Source organism: Serinus canaria, chromosome W (assembly GCF_022539315.1).
Source record: "Serinus canaria isolate serCan28SL12 chromosome W, serCan2020, whole genome shotgun sequence".
NCBI classification, from domain to species: Eukaryota; Metazoa; Chordata; class Aves; order Passeriformes; family Fringillidae; genus Serinus; species Serinus canaria.
Window position 1 is genome coordinate 12,150,682 of NC_066342.1, and position 20,116 is coordinate 12,170,797.

General features: G+C 45.3%; 1 protein-coding gene and 1 long non-coding RNA gene across 3 annotated transcripts in view; one reads left to right on the top strand and one right to left on the bottom strand.

Annotated features, from left to right (window-relative positions):
• Positions 1-20,116, top strand: part of LOC103824724 (DDB1- and CUL4-associated factor 12-like) — an 830,860-nt gene that overhangs the window by 243,589 nt on the left and 567,155 nt on the right. The window lies entirely within an intron of this gene.
• On the bottom strand, positions 17,905-18,980 carry LOC115484777 (uncharacterized). The gene is made up of 3 exons (XR_003945478.2): positions 18,855-18,980; positions 18,334-18,447; positions 17,905-17,999 (listed from the first exon to the last, which is right to left on the bottom strand). It is a non-coding gene; the product is annotated as an uncharacterized LOC115484777 (long non-coding RNA).

Sequence of the window (20,116 nt, forward strand, 5' to 3'; positions counted from 1 at the left end):
GAGGTAGGTGTTAATAAGGTCCCAGTTCAGTGGCTGCTCGCGCAAGCAGAGGCTCACCTCACAGCAGAAGAAGTAGCTCCAGGCTGGGCTCCTGCAGCAGCAGTGAATTCCCTTCCCCAAGCAGCAGCTTCAACCATCCTCCTCCAAAGCTGAGAGAGAGCGCTAGCAGCTGCCCCAGCCCCGTCTTTTACCTGCCCAATTCTTGTGGTATCTCTACCCCTCTGAGAGAAACTTCCAGATAAGAGAACTGCAACCAGATCCCCTCCTCCCCTGAACTTGGCCACTTCTTTGGTTTTTCTTAAGTATCCAAGTGTTAGTGTTTCCTAGCAACTTATGAGAAAAAATTCTATAAGTAAATAGAAACAAAAGGAAAGAAACCTAACCCCCAAAATGCTTATCACAGGAGGTTTCGTGTCTTGCCATTTATAAATAGGAGCAGTAAAACTTAGCTTAGCAGTGGCCTATGTAACCTAAAGACACCTCAGCTATTAGAACTTCAGTTGTGACTGCCCAGAAATTAAAGCGCTATCAAACATCTCAAAAGTATGTCACTTTACCCTTACTATTGACAGGCATTTTCTTAACATTGTTGCCTTATTTATAAAGTAAATGAATATTAATTTTCAAAGCAGCTGTGAGCAATGGTATTGCATATTGATTTTTCTGTGTGTATTAGTTGTCAGGTCTGTATTCTTCTGTAATGAGAAGATCAGCTCTATTAAACACATGATATTGGCTTTCTAAGGACCTAAAACTACACAATATTTGTTGTTTTGTTGGCTTTTTCTTAAACCACTTCTCTGAATCCAGTTATATGGTGTGGTTCCAAGCTGTCTAATAGTCTGTTCATGCAGCAATAACAGCAATTTCAGAGTTTATGATAATCATTTGACATTGCCTGTACCATAAGCTGTGGTATATTTTTTCCCTATCTTTGTCTGTATTTGCAGTCACACCACACTTTAAAGCAGAGTTAATCACATATAATTTTGGCTGTTGCACAAAGCAGAACTATGATGTAGAACAGTAATTCAGATTATACAGTTGATCTGCAACTTAGTGGTAAATTAATAGTGGTGATTGAATAACTATTATGTCCATTATTTCCTATTTTCTACCCTATATTTTTATTCCTTACACTATGCATATGGGACACTGGCAAATTTCCAAGCCAAGGAAAAATAGTGTAATTTTAAAATATAGATGTAATTGTCCCCTTTCTCAATATTTGTGTCTACAGTTTACCACTGTATTGTGATTTATCTAAATAATTCCATGCTGTAATGAACTACAGGGTTTTCAGATTTGTTTCTCATGTGATATGATGTGGGAAAGACATTCTGTGCTGTTTTCGTGAACTAGCAAAGGCCTCCTGAAGAAAAGGAGAAGCCCCATATCTCTCCTGAAGGAAGACCAAGGTTGTCACCATGGAGACAGAGTGGAGGAGAGAAAGTTAAGAGATATGGACTCTGGCTAGCTTGCAGAGTGACGTGGCTCCCTGATCACCTACTGGGAACTTTGTTTCTCTTATATGACCAATGAACATTGAATGTGTATGCTGGATGGGTGTAAGTGTCTTGAAAAGTATAAAAGCAACGTTGCAAATAATAAATCGCTCTCTTGCACCTTTTGATGGAGTCGTGTACTTTTGTACCGTGTCGTACTCTATTGCGACGTCTGGTGACCGTCCGCCGTGATTGCAACGGGACTGTAAAAAGAGAGTGAAGAAAAAAATTTTTGAAGGGTACCCTATAAAAAATGAGTGGAGGCAGCAGGGACGCTGCGGAGGTCCGGACCTAATTCAGACGTCTGATTTGAGGTGAGCAATTGCGAAAATAATGGGAAATAATTTGTCAAATGAGGAAAATACTGTTTTGTCCACGTGGAAAACTTTACTGAAAAGAAAAAAATGTTCAAACTTCTGATTATGATCTTCGTAGTTTACTGATATGGGGCAAATCACGGGACTTTGAAGCCGATGCCGACACTGCCTTCAGTGTCCGTGCATGGAAAAGGGTTGGGAAGAGACTATGGGAAGTGAAATCTAAGGGGGATAAGACGGTTGTTGATTTGGCTACTACCTGGAGACTGTTGTATGAGGCACTGAAAGAATGGAAAGTAGAACAAGATAGAGGGGATGAATTGGAGGAGCAGGAAATAGAGCAAGAAACTGGAGTAGAGGAACAGGAGGAAGAGGAGCCTGAGCCTGTCCATGTATCTCCCCCTGAGGAGGCTGCTGCAGTTGCTGTGGAAGTCCGCCCAGGGTTTGCAATCGTGAGAATCAAGCGGCAGGCTTAGACTGTTGTTCCTTGGTATTTATCTCCAAAAGACTATGTTAAACCTGTGTATACTTCGCCTGCTCAGCAGTTAACTCAACTGAGTGCTAAACCAAAGTATCTTACGCCGGCGCAGCAATTAGCAGAAGTGAAGTTACAGAAGAAGCGAAGTGAAAAACAGGCTGCCTCATCGGCCGGTCTGTCTCACCCTGGGCCATTTGCTCCCCCCTCCCCTTCCTCTCCTCGGTCGGCTGCTCCCCCCTCCACCCTCCCGTGGTTCGGCAGCTTCCCCCCCCGCTTTCCCTTGAGCCGTCTGCCCCGCCACTGCCCTCCTTCGAGCCGTCTGCTTCCTCTCCATGTTCCCTTGACCCATCCACCCTCTCTCTGCCCCCCTTCAAGCCGTCTGCCTCCACTCCAGCCCCCATTGAGCCGTCTGCTCCCCCTCCCCCCCCCCCCCCGGAACTGGTTGAACAAATGCAATCTTTTACATTGTGTCCTTCCCTGTCTAGTGATAGCTCTGACAATGAACTGCCGGTTATAAGTACATCAAAAAAGACACAGGAATCTGTTTCTGTTAGACCTCGTAGCAGATCCAGGTCTTCTGTTTCTTGGACTCTGCCTCCCTGCCAGGTGGCTGTGACTCCTGGACACCCTTTGCAATTTTGGGAGCACGTGAGAATTAAAGCAGCTGAAATAGGAGATTGGAATTTGTTAGAGAAAATAGGTACACCTAAAAAGATGGGAATGGCTGCTCCTGCTGCTTCTGGTGGGCCTGTGGCTTTTCCTGTTTTCAGAGCTGCTCCTAATTCAGGACAAGAAGATAGCCATCAGGTCTTTGCATGGAGGGTTGTACAGGACCTGCAGTCTAAAGTAGATCAGTATGGTGTTAACTCTTCACAGGTGATGCAAGTGATTCGTGTCCTAAATGCTGATGTACTTGCACCTTATGATATTGTTCACCTTGCTACAATTCTGTTTCAACCAGTGCAGTATGGTGTGTTTCAAGCTACATGGAGACAAATGGTTGAAAGAGCAGCTTTGGACAATATGCAGTTACCTCGGCAGGATCCACATCACGCTGTGGGAGCTGATGCCTTGCTGAGCAATGGACCATTCTCTAACCTGGATTTGCAGGCCACATGGGACCCTCTTATTACAGCGGTTTTCTGGGGGTCCCAGGATGAGGGAAGAGACGACAACGTTGACTCCATGTATCAGAAGGCTTTGATTTATTATGATATGATATATAAGATATAAAAACTATACTAAAAGAATAAAGAGAAGGATTTCACTACAAAGCTAAGCTAAGAATAGAATAGGAATGTGTAAACTGAAGTCTTCTCAGCCCGAGATGGGCTGAACAGGTGAATTGTGATAGGCTCTTAATTGGAAACAGTCTGACGGGGCCAATCACAGATTTTCCCTTGGCATTCCACAGCAGCAGATAAGAATTGTTTAGTTTGTTCCGAGGCTTCTCAGCTCTCAGGAAAGGAAAAATCCTAAGTAAAGGATTTTTCATAAAATATGTTGGCAACACCCTCTAGTTCTGGAAGAGGCCCAGCAGCTGGGTATGAGTGCCTTACTTAAAACAATGGAGATGGCAGCTCCTAAACCAAGGTATATTACCATCCACCAAGGGGTGAAGGAACCTTTTCTGCAGTTTGTGGAGAGGGTTGCTGCAGCCCTTGAGAAGCAAGTAGAAGATGACAAACTGAGGCAAATGTTATGCCGACAGCTAGCACAAGAAAATGCGAATGACGATTGTAAGCGAATTATTGATTCTTTGCCAGGAGATCCATCGCTGTCTGATCTTATAGTTGCTTGCTCAAAGGTTGGTTCGGTTGAACATAAAGTGGCTGCTTTGGCAAGAGTCCTGAAGTCCTCACCCAGATATTCTGCTTGTGAAGGATCAGGGCATGTGAAGACCCAATGCCCTCAAACTGCTGGACGATGTGTACACTCTAGGGTAATTTGGACCAGTAAAGTGCCTTGTTATCGTTGTGGTAACTTTGGCCATATTGCTAAATTCTGTAAGTTAGGATCTTTTCCAGGTGGTCGACACGCGCAGGGAAACTTGAGGAGGAACGCAAAGGGGTGCGTGCAGATAGAAATACCCCAACGACAATCGCGAGCCCTGCCAGCACTCCAAGGCCCTCCATTTGTGACCGATACACAGGGGCCACAAGAGGCTCAGCAGGGATTGATATACCGGTAGCTGACACAGTGACTATTTTGACAAGAGGTATATGTAAAGTGCCTCTTGATGCTTATGGTCCTATAGGCCAAGGTTTGAGAGCCTTTTTGATGGGAAGATCTAGTAGCACTATTCAAGGTATTAATGTTCATTTGGGTCCTATTGATTCTGATTATGTAGGACAAATTCAGGCTATGGTGTCTGTTAGTGAACCTCCTGTTGTTATTCAAAAAGGTACTTGTATTGTTCAACTTGTTCCTTTTATGAGTTGTGTTCCAACTGTAGTGGACCGGAGTCGTGGCACTGGAGGATTTGGATCTACAGGACCACCTCAGGTTCTCTGGACTCAGAAGGTGACAGATTAGTGTCCGGTAATACAATAAATATAGTTACTGACTCTATTTATGTTGCTAATTTAGTGAAGCAGATGCATTAAGCTGTGTTGTATAATGTAAAGGAGAAACCATTATTTGTTATGTTTTTGAAATTGTGGACTGTTATTCATAATCGAAAGCATTCTTATTTTATTATGCATATTCGTAGCCATACATTGCTACCTGGATTTTTTGTTGAAGGTAATGCCTATGTGGATTCCCTTGTGGCTGCCTCAGCAGTAAAAACGGTGCCTAATGTGTTACAGCAAGCTGTTCTATCTCACCAATTTTTTCATCAGGGTGCTCAGGCACTACGGCAGCAATTTAAATTATCACATAGTGAAGAAATGTCAATTATTTCTTCTTGCCCTGATTGTCATATGTCTCATGTTTCACAGTATTATGGTACTAATCCTAGAGGGCTTACTCCCTTCGCAAGAATGGCAAACAGATGTTACAAAAATGCCCAAATTTGGCCGCTTAAAGTATGTTCATGTCACAATTGACACTTTTTCTCATGCCATGGTTGCCTCAGCATTGGCAGGTGAAACAGCTCGGGATGTTATTCGTCATTTCTGTCACGCCTTTTCCATCTTAGGCGTTCCATCACATGTAAAGACGGATAATGGCCCGGCGTACATTTCAAAGAAATTACCAGTGTTTTTTCGTGCCTGGGGTGTTGGTCATTCTACTGGTATCCCTCGTGCTTCAACAGGCCAAGCAATTATTGAACGTGCTCATGGTGTGTTGAAGCGCCAGGTACAAAAACAAAATGGGGGAATGCAGAAGGAGTCACCTCAAGTGAGATTGGACAAAGCCATTTACGCCTTAAACTTTTTGTGTCCTTTACCTGACTTACAGGTCTCTCCTATATTCTATCATTTTTCGTCTTTCAATTCAAAATAGCCAAACTTTAAGAAAGGTATTAAGGTGTGGGTGAAAGATTTAATTACGGCAAAGTGGACTGGCCCAGTAGAATTAGTAACATGGGGAAGAGGATACGCATGTGTTTTAACAGAAAATGGCCCTCAATGGGTCTCTGCCCGTTGTGTCAAACCTTATTTGGAGCACACAGAAAAGGACAGGATGAGTGGTTCTATAGTGGGAGAAAAATGAATAGGTAATTGCATTGGTTATTAGATAGATGGAAGCATGGACCCTCAAGCAATGTGTGGTAAAGATGGTAATCCAAGACAGAGTAAAGGAAGTTACAGGCTTACGCTGAAAAATCAAATCTTAAATTAGTGGATGTCACTTTTGCTTCTTTTCTTTGAATTCTCTTATAGAGAATTGGTAGTACTGAGAAATGTGTCTTGTACCATTTCCTTTTGCAGGGCACCGACAGTCCCAAAATAGGGGAATTGAATGTACCTAAGGGAGAAGTGTTGCCTTTGCATAGGAGTTGAACTAGCAGCTGAAGTCCACACTTTGAGCAACTAGGTTGGTTGCCTGTTATGAGAGCAGCAACCAGTTGCAAGGTTAAGTGGACACTACTTAGTTCTGAGTGATGACTAGGCAGATGACTTGGTCTCTGACTCTGTGTAGGAGGTTTTTTGATTAGAGGTGAAGGTGTCATTCTGCTATAAATGTGTCATCAGAAATCGCCAAGTCTGTAATGGTATTTGAAGATCTGTCTTGATGTGCTTTTTTTGTATATGAACCTTAAGGTTGTGAGGGTGTGTGTTGTAAAGTTGGTAGGGGTTGGTTATTTGTAAGTGAATGAAGAATGGATCCTCCATCTGCTTAGATTTTTTGTAAGGGCCCTGCAGAAGTCCTTAGCAGCTGTATTTGCTGGTCAAATACAAAAAGGGGGAACTGTGGGAAAGACATTCTGTGCTGTTTTTGTGAACTAGCAAAGGCCTCCTGAAGAAAAGGAGAAGCCCCATATCTCTCCTGAAGGAAGACCATGGTTGTCACCATGGAGACAGAGTGGAAGAGAGAAAGTTAAGAGATATGGACTCTGGCTAGCTTACAGAGTGACGTGGCTCCCTGATCACCTGCTGGGAACTTTGTTTCTCTTATATGACCAATGGACATTGAATGTGTATGCTGGATGGGTGTAAGTGTCTTGAAAAGTATAAAAGCAACTTTGCAAATAATAAATCTCTCTCTTGCACCTTTTGATGGAGTCGAGTACTTTTGTACCGTGTCGTACTCTATTGCGACAATATGACAGCTTTGCCTTGAAAACTTGTGCATGATTGTGAAAAATTACTCTCCTTAATCTGTTTTATATTTAGGTGAAATCTTAGATTCCTGTAATAGTTTAGTTTATAGAAAAGGAGTTTTCACAGGAACATGTATTTTATTTGCACACAAAAAGTAGTTATGCTGAACAAAGCAGTTTATATCAGTTCAAAATTGCCATCTTCAATGTGGAAAGTAAATGTAATTTTTTTCAACATACTGCTGTAAAAAATCCTAAATTTTAATTTTCCATAAGTCACTAGATGTCAAAATTTCACATAATTCTCCACTTTCCTATTAAAATTGTGGCAATGTGGTTGTGGTGGGCTGACCCTAGCTAGATGCCAGGTGCCCACCAAAGCCCCTCTTTCACTCCCCTCCACAGCTGGACAGGGGAGAGAAAATATCATGAAAGGCTCCTGGGTCAAGGTAAGGACAGGGAGAGGTCAATCACTAATTACCATCATGGGCAAAACAGACACAACTTGAGGAAATGAATTTATTATCAATCAAATCAGAGTAGGGTAATGAGAAATAAAACCAAATCTTAAAATCACCTTCCCCCCACCCCTCCCTTCTTCCCAGGCTCAGCTTCATTCACAATTTTCTCTGCTTCCTCTCCCCGAGCAGCACAGAGGAACGGGAAATGGGGGTTGTGGTCAGTTTATCACACATCCCTGCTGCTCTTTCCTCCTCAAGGGGAGGACTTCTGACACTCTTCCCCTGCTCCAGAGAGGGGCTCCTCCCAAGGGAGACAGTCCTCCATGAACTTCTCCAATGCAAGTCCTTCCCACAGGCTACTGTTTTTCACAAACTGCTCCAGCGTGGGTCCCTTCCACAGGGTGCAGTCCTTCAGGTACGAACTGCTCCAGTGTGGGTCCCCCATGGGGTCATAAGCCCTGTCAGCAAACCTGCTTCACCCCGGCTCCTCTCCATGTGTCTGCAGGTCCTTGCCAGCAGCTGGCTCCAGCATGGGCTTCCCACAGAGTCCCAGCTTCCTTTGGGCTCATCCACCTGCTCCGGCATAAGGTCATCCACAAGCTGCAGTAGAAACACCCTGCCACCCCTGCAGTCCCCCCGCTACCAAAACCTTGTAACACAAACCCTATTAAAGTAATATACAGACTAATGCATAAAACTTCTCAACCTCTGTAATGTGAAATTTTTCAGTGAGATGGCTGGAGCACCAAATGCCGAAAGGTTAAATATATTTGCAAGAAACTTAGGGAAATTATGACAATCCTGCATTGAGATCCATAGCTCAGAAAACCTCTAGTAGTTGTTCTGGTCCTTGAGAAATCACTACAGAAAAAACACTTAAACATATACAATGAAAGAAAACCTCTGTGAAAAATACCTTTCTATTGATATTTTGCATTTGTGTCTGGACTTCTATTGTAAATGCAGGCAACCCCAATGAGGGGAGAGTTGATGCATCTGACTCCATGTTCTCAGAATGCTAATTTTTTACTTTATTATACTATATTATATTAAAGAATACTATACTATACTAAGGAATACAGAAAGGAGACTTACTGAATGCTAAAAAGCTAATGAAAACTCATGACTCTTTCCAGAGTCTCGACACAGCTTGGCCCTAATTGGCCAATGAGTCAAAACAACTCACACTGGAGTCCAATCAAGCAATCACCTGTGGGTAAACAATCTCCAAACACATTCCACATGAGCGCAAGACAGGAAAAGCAAATGAGATAAGAATTTTTTTTCTTTTCTCTGAGACCTCTTGCTTCCTTTCAGCTTCCCAGGAGAAAAGTCCTGCGTGAAGGGATCATGTTCAGAGAATGTGAATGCCACAGACTTCATTGTAGTGGGTATGTTGTTTTGATTCTAATCTTTTATCTTAAGCAGCTCATCAGGGTTTTAAGGCTTTTTCCATCTTTGGAAACTTGCTTTCTTTGTTCAGATTAAAGCTGTTTCAGTATAGTATAACTAATCCAGTGAGGTAAAAGAGTTGGTGTCCTGGTTTGAAGGAAGCGAGATTTTTGGGATGCTGTGGTCAAACCAATAGGTGCTCAGATTTAAATATTGGCACCTGGTGTGGCCACTGAGGACATGGATATGCCTCTGAGAACACAGGGGTTAAAAGCAGAGAACTACTGGTGGAAGCTCTCTTGGTTCTCGTGGGTGAAAGAGGTCAGACCTCCCCTGCCCAGCTGTGGGCTGGGTGGGGGAGGTGAAGCCATGCGGCCAGGTCAGTTAGGCCGGGGCCTTGGACAGAGAAGGGGGGTGAAGGCTCCTGCAGGATGGAAGAGTGGAGGAACACTGAGAGGCATCAGGCAGCCCCCCCCCACTGGAGAGAGAGAGCCCTGTGCCCGTGCTTGTGCTACCTTGAAATTTGATATCATGTGCTGGCAGTATGGCAGGCCGAGAAGGAGAAGGTGGGGGGGGGGGATGCCGCAAGAAGGCGCCTGGCTGCCTTGGGAGAGTTCTGGGCAGGCAGAGCCTGAGATTTTAACCCTTTTCTTGGATGATGGAAACCTTACAAGCTGATCCTCCTGGAGCTGAATGAGAAGAGAGATAGAGATGAAATATGAGGAAATGTGTCAGGACCCAGGACATGCCTCTGGTTGTCCTGAGCAGCCAAGACCCCTGCCAGGGGTCTCAGAGACCCTGGCACAGAGCCCAAAAATGCCTGTGGTTTTGATTATGACCCATGGAGCAAGTTACCAATCTTAGATGAAGATCTGCAAGTCGTGACAAATTAGGTAGAATGATAGTGAATTTATCACAGGGTGAAAAAGTAGATTTTGGGGTTTCTAGAATGGGGGTTTCGGGGGCAAGATGGAGGAATCTGGGCATGTCCAGCCTTTCTTCTTCTTCTTCTTGGCCTCCATCTTCTGCTGTGATGCTTGCACTTTTAGATTGGTTTAGAGAAGAAGCTCACTGTCTAACATAGGTGATAGGTATTGGAAAGTAATTGTAAACATTGTCTACGTAGTTTTTAGTATAAAGACATAACACCGCCCCCAGAGGCAGGCAGAGTGCCTCTGACTGTCTTGCTGAGCGGACCTCGGCAGGACAGGAGAAAGAATTTTTTAGATAAGATACAATAAACCACATTGAGACTGAGAAATTAAGAGCCCTGACTCCTTCTCCAAGCGCCAGGCTGGGAAAAGAGACTTTCGAACTTTTCTCAGGGTCACTCTGAACAGCTAGAGATCCCAGCAGAAATGGGCCAGTGTGATGAAAGTTTTTGCAAATGAAAGATGTCCAAGAGAAGTTGAGAAGAATCCTAGGTGGGAGGAGATGATGGAGTGGCCTTTGGCTGGACTTTTTTTGTATAGCCATGGACAGAACCATTTTTTCCTGTGACACAGAGACTGCATTTAGGGGGAGGCAATGCCTTGGAGCCAAGAGAGTGCAGTGATGTTATGTGAAGGAGTGGCATGAACAGAGATGACGGGTGGTTAGTGCCCTCGATCTTCAGTGAAGAAGAAGATCTCTCTTCTTGTTGTGGTGTGTGTCCAGTTCCCAATTGAGTTATCTTCCCTGTTTTGTATTGTTTTGTGATGATTCCCCTGGTTACAACCCTATACCCAGTTCGATGGTTCAGTCCTGGTTCCCCCTTTCCCTCGAATGGTATCCTCCCTGTCTGGGCTCGCTGCCAAGCCCTTGTCTCCACCCCCGTTCCCCTAGCAACTGCCCCTTTCCCCTCCTCCAGAGCCCCGTTCATCTCCTGAAACCCCCCATCCTTCCAGAAACTTCTCCCTTCCACAGGGGGTGATTGGGCAGGTGCCCTGAGCCCCTCCTTCGTTCGTGTACCACTTGTTGCCACCCCTGTCAGTCATGTTGAATTCCCCTCCTCAGTTTCTCCCGATTGGTTATTGTACACCCCTTTATATACTGCTTCTCCCCCTTTTGTGGTGTCTTTTCCCGCCTGGACGCAGTGGCGTCTTTTCCCGCCTGGACGCGGTGGAGAAATGATACATTAAAACCACTGGGCTACACCGGGCGTGTCAAGACCCTCTTTTCTCTCGGCTTCTCCGCCTTGCCGCTTCTTTTGGATACTGTTGCTGCTGTCCTGCTGAGGAAGGCGCAGCCCGGACGTCCCTGACGGATCTGGGTAGTGCCCCCTTAGCTGCTAGCTGCTGCTGTGCTCTGAGCTAGCCCCGGCCGCCTTCCCCCCCTGCTCGGACGGGAGGGAAGTGCTTTCGACACAGCAGCCGCGGTAGTTTGGCGCCCAACGTGGGGCAAGAGAAGACCCCCTCGCCCCGCGGCAGGAGTCAGCAGCCTCGAGAGGAGTTTCGCCTCCTCTTCATCATCTGCCGCTTGCTCTGTGGTCGTTAAACAACCCTGCCTCGGGAGCAGACCCCGTTTTAGGGGTAGGGCTCCGGACAGGGATCGGATCGACACCTCCCCGCACCCATGAGCCGATCCGGGATCGAAGCCGCGGACTTCGGAGTTTTTCCCCGCTTTCCCGCTAGTAAGGGGTGAGTAACTCCAGCTTCCCAACTTCGAGAGTTGCCCCCCGCCTTATCTCCCGGTTTCATCCGGTCGAGTCGAGGTTTTGCCCTGGGCTCGGTGAGGTTGGGGCTAGCGGTTGGGGTTTTTTGTTAGCGTTTTTTTTCCGTTTCACTCCGAAAGTTCGTTTTTGCGGGGCAGAGATGGGTTGCAAACTCTCTGTCCCCCAGAAAAGAGTTTATTACCAAGTTGTGGGTACCCTTGTAGAGAGAAATGTTAAAATTGTAAGCGGGAGTTAAAAGATTTAATCATATGGTTGTTCATTCAATTTCCAGAGATCTCCCCAGATTTAGTTAATGAAATAAAATTCTGGAATTCAGTTGGAGACAAATTAGCACAATTGGAATCTAAAGGGAGATCAAAAAACAAAAATTTAGTTTATTGGACCTTCCAAATCATTACAGCTCTTAGAGAAAAACAGAAACTGAAGGAACAACCACCCCCCCATTCATGTTCTCCCTACCCCCGTGTTCCAGACCCTTGTCCCACCCCTTCTCTCCCTGAGAATAGCAGAACCCTTAGGAGGGCAGCCCGCGAGAGCATCGCGCCGGCTTCCTACCACCTGCCGGGCTCTCCTCAGGGTTCCTTGACCCCCCGCCTCCAAAGTCCTGGCCAGACTTTGGAGAGCTCTCTCCAATCCCCCGATTCCTTTTCCCCCGAGTCCCCTGTTGTACATCCCAAAGTTAGATTTGCAGTTTCAGAGGGCAGCACCCCCCAGACCTCTTCACAAAATGGCTCCCATGGAGCCCAAAATGGCGGCGACCGCATGGCTTTTCCCGCCATCAGTTTTTCTTCTCCCCATAATCCTTTCCTTTCTCCCGCCAACCCTTTCTCCGCCCCTTCCCATTCCTATAACCCCGCCCCTAATTATGTTAATTCTTCTCCCAATCCCCCGCCTTCCTACACGCCCCTTTCTCCTCCTCCTTCCCAAGCCCTGCCTTTTGCACACGCCCCTCAGGCGGAGCCAACTCCATCAGCTCCACCTCCTAGCTCCGCCCTGGTTCCCACACCTGGCCCCTCCCCTTGGCTTCCGAGTTCCCACGCCCCGCCTCCCAGTTCCCACGCCCCAACTTCCGAGAGTGGAGATCAAGATGATTCAGATTTTACTGTGCCATCTTCAATAACTGCCGCTCCTGTTTCTTACCACCAAGAAAGCGTAGGGCCCTCCCGAGCGCAATGGACCCCATTCCCCCATTCCACCATTAGGGAGTTGTGCAAGGCCCAAAGAGAGTTTTCCCGGGAGAGTGAATACTTCCGGGGACTCCTTCGGGCCTCTTTATTAGAATCTGATGTTGTACCCGCCGACTTGCGGACGCTTTTTTCATGCCTCCTCAACCCCACTGAATTCTTAGTGTGGGAGGAGTCATGGAAAAAGGGAGTCAGGGACATTCTTCCACAATTGTGGGAGGATCCCCAAACTGCCACAACCCTCGGTGGTGAAACGGTTTGCACCGACCTATTAGTCGGTCTTGGGAATTGGGCCGACGGAGCTCTTCAAGCTAGAGATATCCCCCGTCAAGCGCTTCGGGAGAGTGCAAGGATGGCCGAACGGGCATTCTTGGCACTCCGCCCTACTGCCCAGGAGCCCACTTTCACCAAAATTCATCGGGGGCCAGGGGAACCTTTCATTGTTTTTGTCGAGCATCTCCGCAGGGCAATCGACCACCAAGTCCAAGCGGAGAGCGCTCAACTTGGGATCCTAACAGAATTGGCTAATGCCAATGCTAACGCTGTCTGCAAAGCAGTCATCCTCAGCCTTCCCGTCGATCCTCCTCCAACCATCCAATCAATTATCGAAGCTTGCCAGAAAAAGGCACCATCCCTCGCCAAGGAGGATCCAAAAACTCCACCTCCAAGCCGTCGCGTGTCATTTGCAGAATCAACAAATTTCGACAGCAATGTGATGGCCGCCCAGCAGCAGCCGACGTCACCCAAAAGCAAGAAGCCAAGCCAAGGACACTGCCACCTGTGTGGCGACCCAGAACACTGGATGCCTGACTGCCCCTTGCAGAAACAGTTTTTCCAGTTCTGCAAGGAGCAGGCAGTATCCAAAGACAACCAACAAAAAAGCTGAATTCCGAGCGCAGTTCCCTCCTGCGCAAAGATAAAAATGAGACGGGAAGTTTTAACATCAGCCCCAAAAATCCAGGGAGGGGACCCCATTCCCACACCCTTACCCATTCCAACCCACCCAATAAGTTATCATCACCGGACATGACAACTTCACCATATGAGAATTTGCCAATGATAACATCTGCTTTGTGTGCCTTCCCTTTCAAGTTGCACCTCACAGACACCCTCACCATCTCCGACCCTGAAACCTGTAAAGTTGAGGGGCCATTTGATCTGGTAACATGGGGTCGTGGATACGCACGCGTGTCCACCCCCGCCGGGCTCAAATGGGTCCCCTCAAAGTGGGTAAAACCCTTTCTCCCGGGGAAGGCACGCAAACCAAGCGTCACCCCTCAGGTGACCCAGTCCGCCCTGAGGAGAAAACGCAAAGTCCATGTCGTGTCCGGTGTCCCCCAGGCTGAACCATCCACCCCAGAGCCCTCGGTTTTAACTTATTTTCTTCGTTTGTTTCAGTTAAAACCCGATTCGCCAGTTTAAGTTTTATTGCTCGGTTATTCTTATGATTTCTAACCTTTTGTGTGTCATTTTGAGTTTCTCAACCATTTATGAACTGCTCCTCCGTCTTCTGTCCACCGCCGCACCACAAGTGAACCACGTCTCCCTCCTTCCTGCTACGAGCTCTAACCAAGAAACTTTCTATTATGATGAGATGCAACCTCTTTCAATCTCACCCATTCCTCAATGGTTTGCAGTCTCCAGACCTACCAACGATGCCGGCGAACAAGCATCGATGAGCTCCGAAATCAGCTTTTAAAGACTCAATTTTAATTTTGTTTTTTCTAAAACAAAAAGAGTGAGATGTTGTGGTGTGTGTCCAGTTCCCAATTGAGTTATCTTCCCTGTTTTGTATTGTTTTGTGATGATTCCCCTGGTTACAACCCTATACCCAGTTCGATGGTTCAGTCCTGGTTCCCCCTTTCCCTCGAATGGTATCCTCCCTGTCTGGGCTCGCTGCCAAGCCCTTGTCTCCACCCCCGTTCCCCTAGCAACTGCCCCTTTCCCCTCCTCCAGAGCCCCGTTCATCTCCTGAAACCCCCCATCCTTCCAGAAACTTCTCCCTTCCACAGGGGGTGATTGGGCAGGTGCCCTGAGCCCCTCCTTCGTTCGTGTACCACTTGTTGCCACCCCTGTCAGTCATGTTGAATTCCCCTCCTCAGTTTCCCCCTATTGGTTATTGTACACCCCTTTATATACTGCTTCTCCCCCTTTTGTGCTGTCTTTTCCCGCCCAGACGCAGTGGCGTCTTTTCCCGCCTGGACGCAGTGGCGTCTTTTCCCGCCTGGACGCGGTGGAGAAATGATACATTAAAACCACTGGGCTACACCGGGCGTGTCAAGACCCTCTTTTCTCTCGGCTTCTCCGCCTTGCCGCTTCTTTTGGATACTGTTGCTGCTGTCCTGCTGAGGAAGGCGCAGCCCGGACGTCCCTGACGGATCTGGGTAGTGCCCCCTTAGCTGCTAGCTGCTGCTGTGCTCTGAGCTAGCCCCGGCCGCCTTCCCCCCCTGCTCGGACGGGAGGGAAGTGCTTTCGACACAGCAGCTGCGGTATCTTCTCAAGACCCCTTGGCTCCAGGGGATAAATTTTGGGGGACTGGTGTCCCGAAAGTGAGAGACTGCGGTAATCCATGGTTTTCCTGGGCCTTATATGAGTCCAATCTGGCTAGCTTAAGACTCTAGCCCACACGGACCCGCATAAACGAAAGTAAAAGACGAGAGGCGCTCTTCTCCACGTGGGTGCAAGTATCTTGTTTATTGGCTTGGTGGCAAGACACTCTGGTGACGGGGTCACCCAGGTAGGAAAGAGGGCATGGAACTCTCACACAAGAGGTTTTATACCCTAGGGGATGGGGGCGGGGGAGAGAGGACCGGAGCCAATGGGATGCCATTGGGGAGGGGCGAACTACCTATGGGACAGACCAGGTGTGTATAACAGGGGGGGTGTGTGAGGGGGAGACCATGTGATGAGGGAGGGGGAAAACCCATCTACTTGACTCAACATGCTCAGTAGAAATTGCCCATCATCAGTGCAACAACAACTAAATAAACTATTTAGTGCAATACAACAAGAGACAGTGGTTTTTTTTGGAACTGGGCAAAGTATCCTTAAAAAGGGGAACCCTAGAAGCAGCTCTGGTCCATGCACAGTGGTGAGAGCACTGTACGTGGAAGGAAGAGGTCAGGATGGCAAATGTTCTCCAGGCGGTGCCACGTGTGAGATGGAAACACAAAAGGTTTCAACTGTGTTTCCAGGGGAAGCCTATGGTACAAGAGGGACTCTTCTCTCCTTGATGAACTGAGAATTGATTATCTGAAGGTTGGTGATGGACTGAGAGTTGGTGATCTGAGGGGTGGTAACTGAATTGAGAATCCAAGGTTTTGTCTTATTGTGATGTATTGGAAATTTAGGGGGGAGGGGGGGGAGGAGGAATGTTTTGGAAGGTTTTCATTCTGAGTTCTGTGTGTGTTTCTTTTTACATATAGTTGTAGGGCAATAAAGTTTTTTCCCCCTGTATTCCTAAGTTGGAGCCTGCTTTGCTCTATTCCTGGTCACATCTCACAGCAGACACTAGGGAGAATGTATTTTCATGGGGGCACTGGCATTGTGCCAGTGTCAAACCATGACAGTTGGAATGCACAATGTTTGCTGGATAAATGACTATCTGAGGACTGAAAAATCTTTTTGAGTGGAAACAAGAAATAAAATACTTAATTCCAACTAAAATAGCAAAAATGTAAGTTAAACAGCAATGTTATGGAATTTGCATCAACTTAAATTTCATTCTCTCATTCACAGGGCTTCCATATCCCTTAGAAATGACCAGTAGTCCAGTTTTATTTTATCCACTTTCTTACTGTGTTTTTATGTGTTAAGTCACCTGTCTAGGGTATATGAAAGCTTTTTTATTCTTCTTAAACATCACTTTTAAGGTTGATTGTTTTTCTTTTAAAAAATATGGCATTCTGCATCTTATACCAGATACCTGCAAAATAAAGTAGCATGATTATGTGTTGTGTTCTTTTGTTGCTGCATCAGGGATATAATTCAACTTTCTTCACTACATTAGTTGTAACAAATAATTTTTAGTATACCCACTTTTTCTGTAATGTCTAATATTAAAGTAATTACAGGTGAATCATTGAAGATGCAACTTATTGAGAAGAGGAAGCAGAAAATATTGGTGTTGTCTTTATTCTGTTTGTTGCTCTGAATTTCAAAAGTATAATTTGTGAGTAACCAGATTTGATTTTTATTGTAATGATTATGTAATTTACTCACCAGTATATATTTGTGGTAATGATTCCATAACCATGAACAATATATGATGTTTAGCAATACAGAGGTAATATAACAAGTTAACAAGTGAAGGTCTTTGCAAAGAAAATGAGTAAACAGAAGCACTTTACTGGGAGAGCATGTTGCATAACTTCAATGGCACTGGAGCTGACAAACAGTAGGTAATCCTAAACATGACTGCAAATTGCTCTTTGGTGTAGTAACCACAGTAAAGTATGGCTATCAGTGCTGTAAAAACTACAGCAATGGCTGGTTTTAACCTATAAGCACACTGTAATTAAAATTTTTCCCATAAAATAAATTTATCTTTTATTGCTGCTTAGTACATGTACTTCAACATTTTTAGGAGGGTTTAGCATGGGTGGGCATGTCAGCATATTTTGGAGAGATGTTGTATATGTGTTTCTTTGTACTTCCTATTGAATTTGACTATTAATTCAAAACTCCCAGCTCTGTTGTGAATTTACAACCTGACATTTATGTATTTTTGATGTCATTCAGGTCTTCTATATTATGTGGCCCCGACCATCAGAATTTGGCAGAAAAGGCTGTATTTCAATTCTCAAATGTGAATGCTCTGACGTACCTCTAATATAGAAAATAATCAAGCAACGAATTTTACTTTGCTGAGTTTCTAATATTAATGTAGAGTATTATTTGAAGCTGATATCTAAGGCTATTAACTAGAAGTGCATCCATTAGGAAAGAGTAAGAAGGATGATGGCTCTTTTGGTGAGCATAGTCCAAATTCTGCAAAGATTTTATCCCAGAAACTATCATCTATTCAGTAATTAGTTTGTTGTAGACCAGCTTTATTTCTCAGATTATTTTAGAAACATTTTTTTAAATTTTGAATTTGGAAATAGGTGTTGGGAATTAGGTACACTAGCTTAACATCTCACAGTTGTGTTACTTTAGTTGCTGTATGTTTCAGATTTCATCTTACATATGTACAAAAACAGCATCATAGGATGAGAGCTCAAGAAATACAGATGGCTGCAGATAGTCTTGCATGAATGAAGTCAGTAAAGGTTAATGAAACTACCTTCATTTTTAAGCCTGTTGAATAAATGAGAAATAATCAAATAAAAACAATTTGCCACTCGCTAGCTTTACACAATATTATTGTTAGACTTAAATACTAGAACACTGTGCTTGGCCTTAAGAAAATGCTCAAGGTTATAAAGTATTAAGCAGCTAGTATGTTTAAAAAAAGTAAAAAAACCCTAAGCAAACATTTCTAGCAATACCTAAAAACTAAAAAAAGTTTTGACTGTCTGCCTTTTACTCTTTAGTGCAGCTTTTCTGCAATGCAAGTTTATTGCTGTGTCTTTCATATTATCTAATATCATGACTCAAAAGTTTAAACCTGTACATAAAGCACTGAACTCACCTTCTTGTACATGTCATTGAAAGGAATGAGAGGGAGGTGTCTGTTCTGGTTTTGCATTAGAGCCACCCACGGAAGTAAGTTTCTAAGAGAAGCTGCTAGCAGTTTCCTCCATGTCTGATAAAAAACCAATCAGTAATTAGCTTTGAGAATTAACAATCTGTTAAACCACTGAGAAAGCTGAACATGCCTCTATGAATACACATGTTAAAGACGAAAAAACCCGTGAAACTCTCTTTTCCTTCCGGCCTTGAACAGGTAACAAGGCTGGCCTGGGCCCCCTTTCTGCCAGGCCCCTTTCCGGGGAGCCCATTGGGCCCCGTCTTGGCTGGGCTGGGCCCCAGTGGCTGCTGGGCAGGGGGAGGGGAGGCCATTGGCCGCTGAGTCCTAGCCTGGCTGCTGAGATCCTGGCCCTCCCCCCTGCACAGCCACTGAAAAAAACCCTGGAGGCAACTCTGCAGCCCACGAAGAAAACAGCCCCGCAGACGATCCTGACACAGCCCCAGCACAGCTGCTGAACAAACCTCCATCGTAAAACAGCTCCAGTCGCAAGCTACCGAGGGGCTGTCCTGGCATCACAGGAGACTCTGGGCTCCCTGAGATTCTGACATAGCCCCCAGTGCAGCCTGAAATCCATCATTGTGACTGCATCACTGCCCAGCAGGGATCATGTGACCATCTGCAGGCCCAGGCGAGATATTAACTCTTTCAGTGCGCAGATAAGACTTGTAGACCTTCAATCCTCCCTCAAGTGAGAGAAAGGACAGAGTGAAGGCACGTAGAAGACCAACATGTAGACACCAAGGTCAGTAAAGAAGAAGTCAAGTCCCAGATGGAGGGATGAGGAGGTGCCTTTAGTTTTAGGCTGAAATCATCTTGTAAAGCTATGGAGAAGAATATAATTGATATATCAGACTCTTTTTCCCTGTAACTCATTAAAAGTATGGGGAGATTAAGTGTTCAAGTTGTAGATATGAGCCACAAGCAAAGGCTTCTATACTAAAGTAAGCAAATGTTGAAGTAGCTGTGACCCCATGAGAAGTTTGAACAGAGAGAGAGAGAATGATGAAGACCCTTTGCCCCCAGGGAAAGAAGAAAAAGACCTCTGTTCTCAGAGATGAAGATGATCTCAGAGATAGATAAAGATGAACCTTTGCTCTTGAACAGCTCATCCTTTAAATAGTACCCCGTAAGTTGACATGGCCCATAAATGCAGCTGTGGGAAAGCTGTGAAAGATGGGAGGGACTTCACGATTGCAGATTTCTGAGCAACTGCTATTCGTGGAAATCAAAAGCCATGAGAGAACTGTTTTCTTGTGGAAAAGTCTCCATAAATTGAAGGGAGGGACTTCTCACCCTGAGTGAACTGAAGAACGACTATTCTAAAAGTGATAAACTGACTAAATTGTTTCTGTACATTGTTGGTGGGAAATAAAAGGTTGTAAGGGGGAGGAGAGGTGTTCTATAAGTTTTATTCTAATTCTTATTATTATTTCTTTTAGTTACTGTTAATAAAGTTTTCTTTATACCCTTTTAAAGTTTTGAGCTTGCTTTGCCTTCCTCCTAATCCTATTCCACAGCAGGAAATGAGTAAGTATATTCTAGTGGGTGCACTGGCATTTGGCCAGCACTAGACCCACCGCATTAATTGGTGCGTTGGCCGGGAAATCTCAAATTGGCGAACAAAACCCACTACAGTGTCTTTACAAAAAAACTGTGGGCCTGCTGGTAGATAAAGCCAGGTACTGATAGGTGAAAGAAGCAATGGGGGGAATCATAAATTCCA